The following is a 12518-nucleotide window of genomic DNA, read 5'->3' as shown; positions in this document are numbered from 1 at the left end:
TCACAAACTCTGAACCTCGTGTTGAAGTTCCTTCAAGAAATTTACAATGTTGTACTCTTCAAGATGAAGGAACATGTCAGCCAGTGCAGCGGTGTGACTCAACAATGGAGGAATAAGATATATCAGCTTTGATACACACACAATACTTGTCAGTAGATCAGTTCAATATTGGTTTGGATCCAGACATGAAAAATCAGCAAACGTATCCTTTAAATCTCAGAGATCAGGTTAAAAAGATATCTCTAACAACTGGATGGATTTGAAATCAGCATGTGACGATAATCAGAAACGCATTTAAAACCTGATGACTTGATGGACAGCGAGCTTGTGTCTGTGAAGGAACAAACATGGCGGTTTGAAGTGAAGCGATGGTCAAGCCCCTCGAGCTTTCACAGATGCTGTCAGATGTGAAAAAGGGCTCCGAAATTATATAATGACCTCTGAATGCAGACTGCAGGCTGGCGGCACAGTAAGAAGCATAGTAGGCCAAACCTGTGTGTGTGTGTGTGTGTTTTTAATGTGTGTGTTGTGGTTGGGAATTCAATGTGCAGGACGATGTTCCCTCATGCTGAAAAAATCTGTCCTTCCTTTTCTTGTTTCTCTCTCGGGGTGTGTGTTTACATATATATACGTGTGTGTGTGTGTGTGTGTGTGTGTGAGTCGCAGCTCTCTGTGGGCTCTGAAGGCATCTGCTTCAGTCTAAACAGACGCTGCAGTGTCATATTCATACCTTCAGATTTTTATATATTTATGTAGTTGCAGATATTCAGGTACAGGAACGACACAGATCTAATTATCTTTATTTTTATATTAAAGGACGAGTTCACAATTTTTCAAGTGTGTCTTAAAGCAGCAGTCAGGTGTCTGTAATCATTCCTCCTGTTCATACTGGATATTAAAAGATCCTTCAAATGTGCTTTCAATGGAAATGATGGAGGCCAAAATCCACAGTGTGTCCACACAGTCATTTAAAAGTCTCTGTGAAGCTTCTATTCAGCTTCAGCAGTCTGAGTTAGTCATATCAATTCCCTCTTTGTGTTTCCTCGGACAGTGTTTCCCTGTTGAGCTGCAGGTGGAAGTATAGTAACAAAAAGAGGAACTTTGGCACTAAAAAGACTGTAACGTTGAAAGATATCTACTTGATTTGACTCATTTGGACGCTGAAGCTTCATATTAGCTCAAGGACTAATCCATTAATCGACTAATTGTTGCAGCTCCGGTAAGGTTACGTTCCAAGGCTGTATTTTAGTTATTTACTGGAAGGTTTGAAAGAGCTTCTCTTACTTCTGGAAGAAAAGCTGCAAGTTCTGGTTTCACTTCAGCTCTCTATATGCACACTGAACAGTTAGAGATGCAATTAAAAGTCTAAATATGAAAACAGTCTTTGCACAATTCTGAAGAAATTGCACGTGATTACTGAAAGCTGAAAATGATTGTGTTGCATTGCTGAAAGCTGAATAGTATTGAAAATCTACAAAGATGAATATTTCCTGCAGGTGGGATCAAACGTACGACCTCATGTTAGCAAGACAGAGACGCACTGAGCTGAACATGACACAGCAATAATAAGCAAGATCAGATTTCAGTTGCATAAAAAATAAAGGTTGCAGCTCTTATAATATTATAATATTAAACCTGGAATCTTGCAATCTAACAGGGACGCTCACCGTTAACACGCCATGAAGTTAACATTAACATCACATGGAAATACTCAAGTAAAGCACCTCAAAATTGCACTTAAGTACAGTAAATGTACTTAGTTACTTTCCAGCACTGACTCTGAGACGTGGATATACAGTGTGAGAGTGTGTGTGACAGAGAGAGAGAGAGAGAGAGAGAGAGAGAGAGAGAGCAGAAGACTCTTAATACCTCGCTTTTCCTAATGCTTTTCACTCTTAATACCCTCGTCTGAGAGAGAGAGAGAGAGAGAGAGAGAGAGAGAGAGAGAGAGAGAGAGAGGAGAGGATCTGTCTGGGGATTTGGACAGCTGTCAATTAGAATCCCTCGACACAATCCACCTCCCCCACCAGACCGCCATCCCTCTGCTCAACGGCACTCCTGCAGCCCACAGATACTGTACATGACTGATGATGATGATGATGATGATGATGGTTCAGGTCTTCCACTTTACTCCCCCCCCCCCCCTCCTGCCTCACCCTCCTACACCTCCCTCATGAATGTGACATGCATGAGTGTGTGTGTGGAGAGCAGGCCGAGGCTGTTGTTATTATTTCTCCGAGGCTGTAATCCCCTCTCCCCCACCACACACAGCCTTTGTTGTAGCTTTGGATGTGCATGAGCGTGCATGAGCGTGCATGAGTGTGTGTTCATGTATGTGTGTGTGTGTGTGTGTGTGTGTGTGTGTGTGTGTGTTGTTAATATCCTCTGTAGGCTGCTGTGAACAAGCAGAGATTTTCTTTTTGTATCTGGTGATCTGGGTTCCTGAGGGCTTTTGAACACATGCAAACACACTGTGGTGGGTAGGATGAAGGAGGGAAGTCCTACCCAGACCTCTGTGTGTGTGCGTGTGTGTGTGTGTGTGTGTGTGTGTGTTGGAGGGTGGAGGGGAGGTACCCAGGCTGCATGTTAAAGCTGGAGGTGTGATTCGTGACCAGTGGAGGCCGATGATTGGCCCACGGTTCCTCCAGTCGCAGTTATTTTCCAGTTCAGTGGCCATTCAGCACACACACACACATACACACACACACACACACACACACACACACACATACACACACACACACACACACACACACACACAAAGACACACACACACACACACACACATTTATGTACTTCCATATTTGCGAGGACTCTCATTCACATAATATATTCCCCAGTTGCTACCCTAAAGTCTATAACGTTAAAAGGTTAGTTCACCCAAATTACAGAAACACAAACACACACTCACACACAAACACACACACACACACTCACACACACACACTCACACACACACACACATACACATATTCTATTCTGCACATTTCCAGCTCTATATTTATATTCTGGAGCTCTACTGGAATATATTTGCATGATTTCCAGTTAAAAACTCCTTATTTATCTTCTACTGGTCCTTTATGCAGCCCCTCAGTTCAGCCTCTGTCTGAAACAGGCCGTTTTAGCTCCTGTCTCTTTAAGGCCCCGCCTCCTGATGAACCCACTCTGTTCTGATTGGTCAGCTTTCAGGAAGCTTCCTCCGGCTCCGGAGGCTACGTAAACAAACTATAGTAGCAGGATTTCGCTTCTTTTTCTCCTTCTTTATTCCAAACGTCAACTTCTCAAATCCATCCGTACATGTTGGAGCTGAACAACACATGGAGACACCTTAGCAACCATCTTAGCAACCAAGATTATAGGACAGATGGTTGTTTATGAGCATATGCGATTAGCCGACTTGAGCTTGGTCTCTTTGAGACACTTACTCTACAAACAGCCCAACAGAACACTGGCATGTAATACTGTTTTAATATAGAAATAGACAATAACTAGAGAAAAGAACAAATGGAAACACTTTAGCAACAAAGGCTACAGAACCGACCACCGTTTGTGAGCATGTGCGAACAATCTGATGTCACCATGAGGAGGAAGTAGAAGTAAAGAGATTGAGTCTGGGTACAGCTGTGGTTCCATTCATACTTCTCTCAGAGGTCCGCGGACACAGACGCATCCCACATGTTCCCGCCAGTAAACAGGGCGGCGGGCGGCGTGATAACTTTCCAGAGTTGTAAAATCCAGTCTGTGAGTTTTAAGTTGTATTCAGACCAAATCAGGCGTTGCGGCACACCTCCGTGGGGCTGTACAGGTGTTTATTTGTAATAACCAAAAAAACTCTTATTCACCGGCTTTCTCGCTCGCTCTCTCCATTCACTCTCATGCTTGCTCGACCACCGCTGCTCTCTCTCTCTCTCTTTGTCTCTCGTCTTTTTGGGAAGCCGTCAGCAAAGCCTAACTTTACTTTTAATATGATCTAATAGTGAGAAATGTCTTCTTCCTCTTCCTCTGTCCTCCGTCATGGTAGGGTTACAGCTGGCTGTGATTGGCCACCACAGCGTGACTTCAGGTTGTGTGTGTCTCCAAAAGTTGATTCTGGTTTCTTCTGGTTTTTTCTGATCAGCCTTTAAACTTAATAATCTGTTTCTCCAACCAGACTTGCTGGATCGTATTTCATTATCTCACCGGCACTTTAAACAACACAACCCCCTTGTGTTGTTTTACACAGGATTGTTAACTTAAAGCAAATGAAGCGTCAGGGCAGGTTGAAGCCCTGACCTTTGACTTGCAGGCAGCATTTCTACTTACTTTCACCTCAAGTTTTGGATCTTTGACCACGTTTAACATCTGACATCAGAACAATAAATCAGAATAAATAACAGAAAACAAGACAGAGTAGAATATGTCCCCTTTAGCCGTTTTATTTTGAAATACTTCAGTGTGCTCTGTGGATTGAGCAGAGTAACGTTTCCATCCAGATTTAGTGCAACTTTTATCTGAATTCCCAGAAAATCATCAAAAGAAAACATGAATTTTAGTTTGTTTCCATCCACTGCTGTTGATATTAACAGCAGGTGGCGCTAATTCTTCAGTTGCTGCCATTAAACCGTCGCAGAAGAAGAAGACACAATGAGATGACGTCATTAAAAGAGCGACAGTAAAAGCTCAAACGATGGAAGACATGATGGAAATATGACGTTTGTGTTAGTTTCATGTATTGATGTGAGGAAGGTTACAGTCTCCTCATCATCGCTCCACACAGATCTGATGTTTTCAGCTCTTCAGTGATGTTTGAGTCACATGATTCATGTACGTCATCGTTTATTCACTCAGTCTGTTTACATTTACACCTCAGACAGCAGGAATATTGATATATTTAGAGATTATTTTTTTTGAATTTTCAGCAGGTAAAATAACACAAACCAGTTTTTGCACAGCGAACATGAGGCTTTCAGGCCTCCGGGGAGTCTGTGGCCTCAGGGCAGAAAGCATGAAAAGCACGCAAAGACACCAAAACATCTAAAAGAAAACTATCTGCATGGCTACACAACACCATGTTTAACCTTCAAACTGCCCTTTAAAGCAGAGAGAGGACTGGAGCCGGCCCTCACAGAGATAGAAGATCACACACACACACACACACGGTGAGGAGGAGGAGGAGGAGGAGGAGGAGGAGGAGGAAGCAGATAGATAGGAGCCCATTTTAAACCGCTGCCATCTTGACACTGATGGCCAATTCTCCAAAGCAGAATGTGAGCACGCTCAGATTGTTCCTCTGCATGACGACGGCCGCAGCCACTCGCTGCTTTTCTGTGAGAATCAGGAGCGACGAGCGAGGAAATAACGTGACGCCGACGACACGTTGACAGAGACGCCTTCACCGATGTGACGAAAATATCTGTAGATGGTTGCGTGCAAGTCAGGAGCTGAACGTGTTTTTTTTTTTTAGATGACATCAGATTGTATAAATGTTTTTGCTGGTTTGGGCTGAATGTGAACTTGGCCTCCTCCTACACATCAGCATCTGTTCAAATGCTTGCTGGCAAATCTCGCCGCAGCCGAGAATCACCAATCACACTTTACTGATTTAAAAAAAAAAAAAAAAAAAAAAGGTCCTCTCCCTAGCAACGCCGCTGCGACCTCATCAAAATACATATATGGTGTTTTAAATCCCTTCTCTGCTATATTTCACAGCACTGATTTACAAATCCATTTAGCAGCAACTGCAGCCTTTTCTCCACATAATCTGTGAGCATGTTTTAAGCTGCGAGAGGAAACTGTTACTTTAAATGACTGGCACGCATGACGTGGTGTCCTTGATTTTCCTGCTTGCACATGTCCTCTCTGTGTGTTATTATGCAGGCATCTGCTGTCAAGACTTCTTAAACTCATCGCAGCGTTCCTCCCGCTCTCCCCTCCACGCCACTGTCTCCATACAGCCGCCCTGAGCCCCCTTCTGTTTCCACAAACACACACATGCAGAGTTGAACACGGTGAGGACACACAGCGGGGAAGCACACACACACACTCACACACACACACACACGGATATGATGGGAGGTTGGTGATGCTCCCTCAGGTGTTGGGGGAGTCTGACTCAGGCCTACTGTCAGCCCCGCAGCGCCGCTCGTCTCCTCACATGCACCAAATCTGACGTTTCACTGCTACTGTACCGACACTCACAAATAACAACACATTTAGGAACAAATCTCTGCCTCCTCTGTGATGGTGGCTGACAGGTGCATTAAAGGACACAACATGACATCGTCCCTCCTCCTGGTGACGTTAACGTTTCGCTAACGAGTTTTAATGCCGCGGTTATAGTCAGGTATCAGGAGTTATGTGTCGATGTGTGACTTCTGACTCTGTCTGTCTCACTCCGCTTCGAGCTCATTGGTTCCTACAGAAGATCTTATATATATAGTTTAGTAATTTCCTAAAACAGCTGGAAACTAGTTTTTAAACAAATAAACAGGAGGAAATAGAGCATTTGTCGGGGACTATTTTCAGTGGCGGATGAATCCACATTTGGTGCTTCAGTGAGTGTTTCTGGCAATTTACAACAGATACTAAAGTTTCTAAGAAGATAAATTTAATCCACATTGGTGACAAATATCCACTGGATGAATCGGCACAAAATTTGGTAGAAATCTTCATGGTCGTTCCCAGACAATGAATCCGACTGACTTTGAGTGATCCGCTGACTTTTCCTCTCGCACCACCATGAGGTTGACTTTTGTTGTCAGAATATCTCATGAAATACGGTTCAGATGTTCATGTTCCCCTCTGGATGAATTTTATTTCATTGTGTCCAACACTTTGGTTTATGACTAAATACCTGCTAAACTAGTGTCTTTCCCATCAGCCGCAGCTGTACTTTGTGGTTACTGCTAATTAGCAAATGTTAGCATGCGAAAACACTAAACCAACATGTTGAACAAGGTAAACATTACATGTGCTAAACGTCAACATGTTAGCATTTTGAGCATGTTAGCTCGCTGATGTTAGCATTTAGTGCTAGTACAGCCCCACAGAGCTGCTAGCATGGCTTGTTATTTGCTGCATTGTAGAGCTAAAATGATTAGTATTTCATTTATGTATTTGTTTATTTATAAGGGACAATGCACATGAATCAACAATGACGTTTTGACAAGTTGAAAATAATTGCATCCGGGTTAGCTCAACAGCTAATTTGCACCTGTAGTCCCGACTCAATCTAATAATTTATTGTATAGATTAATAGATTAGCCCATCATCATCTGTTTTGATAATCTAATAGTCTTTAAAGTCATTTTTGAAGCAAAAAATCTGTGGATTGGCTGCTTTTATCAGTTTTAAATGATTGTAAAGTGAATATGTTTGAGGTTTAGACCATCAGACGGACAAAACAAGATATCTGAAAACGTCACCTTTGCCTTTAAGAAACTGTAACAGACACAAGTTTGTGTTTTCTGGCTTTTTTTAGGCCAAACAGTTAGTTGTTAATGAAAATAATTTTTAGCTTTCTATTGCTTAAACATCAGTAAGTACAGTTAAATCACCAAAACTTTCCAAAATCAAATTAATTATAATAATAATCATTTTTATAGTATTACTTGTTTTTTTTTATTGTGCTCATTTTACCTTTTATTGCTTCTAATCCCCAAATTTCCTCCCAGAACTTTGAAACTTGGGACATTTGTCCACTTTTGGACACTAAACAAAATCAGAGAGTGCAACATATGAGATGCTGATGTCATTTCATCTCTCAAATATACACTGCTGAGACTTTATAGCTCAACATCCTTAAAAAGGTTAAGCTGTAAATTAGCAGACAAATCCTGTTAATGTGTTTTATGTTTCTGTATTTGTGGACAAACCAAGAAAAGAACGCCACCCACTGAAGCTGAAACTGAAGAAAATGTAATATTTAAGAATTTCTACCTTATAATAATAATAATTACAAATTTGAACACACTCGTTATCTGCAGGTCTGTTTCTTCTTCTGCGCTCTGACCTTCAGTGTGACTGAGGTGAGCTGCGGTGGTGATGTACGGCTGTTGTGGGTTTTTTTTTTTTCATGCCTGGAAAACACTTTAGAAAACCTTGTTGTTATCAGCCGCAGCAGCTCTGAACTGTGCCTCTGTAATTAGAGAGCTAATTTGTGAGCTGCAGTCGTTATGGATGCTGGTTGTTAGTGGTTACCTGTTGTTATGGTTACCGTTTCCCTCTGTAACTGCCAACAAGACCTCGAGTACCAAAGAGTGGAACTCGGCTCGGCTCAGCTCTCTCCATCTCCCACACACACACACACACCTTAACCACAACACTTTCCCTTATTTAGCATTTATAAGTCCTATATAATCAATTAATAAATGGTTTATAACACACTATATTGAGATTTTATTGCACCTCAGAACCTCATAGAAACAAGAATGGGGTTGAAATGCTTGAATCTGACGCTTCAAATTTATATTTTTTAACCCTATTCAGGCTGTATTTGTGTCTGTAGGGGAGGTGTCAGTGGTTTTAATACAGTCCCTCTCTGTATGTGGCTCATTTTTCACCTCCATCCCAGTAAATAATTACAGCTGCAATGAGTGACTGCTTTTCAGTGAACTTGCTGCTCCTCCTGTCATTTCACGCCTTTGTATTTTAAAGTGGATCTCTGGGGTTTTTTTTCCTTCTACTATAAAAAATGTTTTTACTAATCTGACAGATGGAAACACGCTAACACCAACATATCAACCTGTTTGGGAACCAATATGACAACAGAAAAAAATAAAAGCATCAGGAGAGCATAACAACTCCTAGAAATGACGTTTATACGTGACTAAATTGCAACAGCAAATATGTTTTCTTAGAAACGTAACGCTGCTGAATTACGTTCTCTCTCAACATCATGAAAAAAATGTTGTTAATTAGTGTATTTGGCAAGTATCTAAAATGTTGAATGTGAATTGTTTTTTTTCCCACCAAAATATCTGATGTTGCAGTAAAATATCAGCTGGTAGAAACTAAAGCGGGATTAAAGTGTTTGTGGTTGTGTTCAGACTCTGGAAGCACCTGGTTCAGGTCAGAGATAGATCCTGGTCTCTCAAGATGTTTCTGAACATTTAAGCCACAGCAGCATCTTTCACTAACCTGAACCAAACCTGAACACTAAGGATATGCAGAGAGCCCAGTATTTGTATTTGTATCTGTATTTGTTAAGGCAGCAAAATTATTTGTATTTGTATTCGAATAAAAGTGGAAAGAGGCTTAAAAATCCTGTTTTTGTTTTCATTAAACTTTTAATTTTAGAAAATTAAAGTGTTACAATAAGTGTTGAAACGTGTGTCAGTAGTTCAGCTTTATCTCTGGGGAACGCTCCCAACTCCGGGACTGATGTCCAAATTAGGAAATGTGCGTCATGTTGCAGGTGGATGTGACTCCCCTCGTTAACACCTGCTGATAGACGTCACAGCGGAGCAGAAGAGAGACACTGAGATAGTGACGTAACCGACCTGCATGCTGGTAGTTGACATGGTTTATTTTTCTTCCTGAAAACAAATAGTTTTTAAAATATTTGTAAACCCCCCCCCCCCACTATTTGTGCTTTGCTGAATAATGTATTTGTATTCGGGAACACCCCTACTAGTTTGTTGTGCTACAAATCACAACCTCTGGACTTAGTACAGAAGTTCTTTGAGAAATGTAAAATGTAGAACAAACACAGGACTCAGGATGTCTCTGCTGTCAGAGTCCTGCATCTTGTAGCCCCCCCCCCATCCACCGGACCTCCTCCCTCCCACTGCAGAGACACATAGAAATGTAGCTTCATTCATTCGAAGAAACGCTAACCGTGAACATCATCCACGCTTTTGTCAAACGTAATTCACAAATAAATTTGTCGTACATGAGCTTCATTTCTAGGAGACGAGGTTGCATCAGCTACGGTTTTATGTATATTTGTTAACATTTGAATCAGCTGTTAGCAGCTCCTGTTTGCAGTGTAACATCACTGGATCACTGTGATACTGAAGAAAACTTACAAATGTGATGATGCTCTGGTTTCTAAGCAGATGGAAGTTTATGGAAGTTTATTGGCGATGGACATCAGAGATAATGATCTCCTTGGCAAGTGTAAGTTAAACTGAATGATATCTATATGTGCTTCATGTCTGTATGTTCAGATTTGACTTCAGAGCTTCTCACAGCACCTAAACGCACCATTTATCCGTCTTATGTTAGTCTGAACGATGGCAGTGTTTCTTTCAAGTGCTTCCCCAAAAAAATGAACAATACAAAACAAATTCATGTAGAACAAATGTTAAATCGTATTTGGATTCAGGGACATACATAATGTGCACACACTTAATATAACAAATACATCCGCTGTTTTCTTGTGTCCTTGTTTACTGTTCATGCCCCCCCCCCCCCCACCCCCCAACCCCCCAACCCCCCCCCACCCCTCCGATGTAAAACCTCACAGCAGGACGCTACAGTTTCACGTTTGCGAAGACGTCCTCGTCCGCATGCATGACGAATATAAAGTTTATTGTAAAAACATCCTAATGGCTGTATCCAGTGCGTGAAATTGCAGCGTTGCCAGTGGCCAGTCACACAGTGAGATGTTGGCGAGTTATTATTCATGGCTGCAGTCTGAGGACAGTGCTCTAATCCAGGGGCGGGGAGATGCACATAGTTCTTATCATGATGAGGCTGGGGCATTAGATAAGAAAAAGGATAAATATAGTGCTCGTGCTTTGTTTTCCTAATCCACCCACGGGGCTAAGAAACTAACCTTTTAAATAGGTCACCTTCTCTGCTTTTAGAAACGCACTCAGGCTCTCTGTGTCCACTGGCTTTATGTGTGTGTGTGTGTGTGTGTGTGTGTGTGTGTGTGCTTGTCCTTTGTAGGAGCCAGTTTAAGTTTCGGATGCTCAGAGTGAGTACATTTTAGTTGGTCCTCTCTTAAAGGGCCAGTTCACCCGAATAACACACTTACAAAAAAAAAATATGACCATCATGTTAGTGCAGCCGATGATTATAACACGTACGTTTCATATCTCTGCAATGATGTTGCTGAGTAAAATGTCATCATAACTGACAGAAATAATCATCAAGATGAAATGAAGGACATAGACGTGATTCAGAGTCATTTAAATTGCATCGTTTTTCAGCAGAAACAAGCAGTGAACACAACTCATATCATCAGCTTTTAAGTTGATATGTTGAACTTGTTAGCAAACATTTGCTTATTTCCACATCCAGCAGTTACGGAGCAACATTATCATTCATGTGGAGTCGTGTTTCTGTCCACCTGGTGAATGTAAGTCCAATATTCACTCTCTTTTAGCTCTGTTTTTACTCTCTACCAACTCCTGAGGGAAATATCTGGCTCTTTAGCTGCTAAATGCTCCACTATGTTCACCAGCTAGTCTACAGCTAACTGTGTCTGTTTGCTGTTTTGGTGCTGAGCAGGTAGTGTACAGTGGCTTTTTACAGCTTTTTCTCTGAAAACGACGTTATGAGACGCTGAGAGTGAACCAGAACAGTAAAGTAGCAGCCGGACAGATAAACAATGAGCTGAAACTCACTATAAAGCTCCGTAAAGCCGAGAGGAGCTGCAGAATCACTGATAATTCTCTGTAGGTTCATCACTACGAGCCAAACACATTACACACTGACACATCAGACAGTGGGGTTATGAAAAATGTTGATTATAGCTGCTTTAAGTTGACAAATTATGTCTCAGAAATATGGGAAAGAAGGCAAGATGGATTCAAATCAAGCAGTCTTCTTCTTTGGTGGCTTTGCTGGCACATTGCTGTGTTTCTTTGTGCGTTACTGAATAGTCTGAAACGACTGGCGGGATTGTGTGTTGCAAAACAAAACAAAGACCCGCCCATGAAAAAACTGCTACTAAAGGTAACAGAACTCCACAGGGTCCCTGTAAGTATGAAGGTGGAGTCGGGATGTGGTTAACCTAGCTTAGCATAAAGACAGGAAACAGCTTGCTTGTGTCCAAAGTTCAACAAACAAGATACAACATATTAATTAGTGAGCTTTAGTGTTGGTTGAACCAGGCTAACTGTTTCCCTCTGCTTCCAGTCTTCATGCTAAGCTATGCTAACCGCACTATACTATAATGTACTATAATATGTGTATTTCAAAAAATAAGAACTATCTATACTATTCATCAGTCATCACTATAAAAATGAAACCTAGTTTGTCCAGAACAATATTTACATTTTAAAGTGTTTTTATGTTACAGTTTTATTAATACAATTAGAAGATTGCGTCTATTTACCACCTTTAAGAAATAATAATAATAATACACCTAATAATAATTACGAGACCCAGCTTTCATAATTATGTGATCCATTTTCTTAAAAATAAAAGAAATCTGTATGTTAAACACCAAATGGATAAAAAAACTTTATACGTAGTGAAGTTGTGAACAAAAAAAATGAATGAATGTATCACAAATCTTTGTCCTAACGATTGTAAAAAAAAACACTATAAACAAGTTAGAGTCGGTCTATAAAAAATCATTTATT

Source organism: Thunnus maccoyii, chromosome 23 (assembly GCF_910596095.1).
Source record: "Thunnus maccoyii chromosome 23, fThuMac1.1, whole genome shotgun sequence".
In the NCBI taxonomy this organism is placed as follows: domain Eukaryota; kingdom Metazoa; phylum Chordata; class Actinopteri; order Scombriformes; family Scombridae; genus Thunnus; species Thunnus maccoyii.
The sequence above is the reverse complement of the archived record's forward strand: the minus strand, read 5'-3'. Positions refer to the sequence as shown.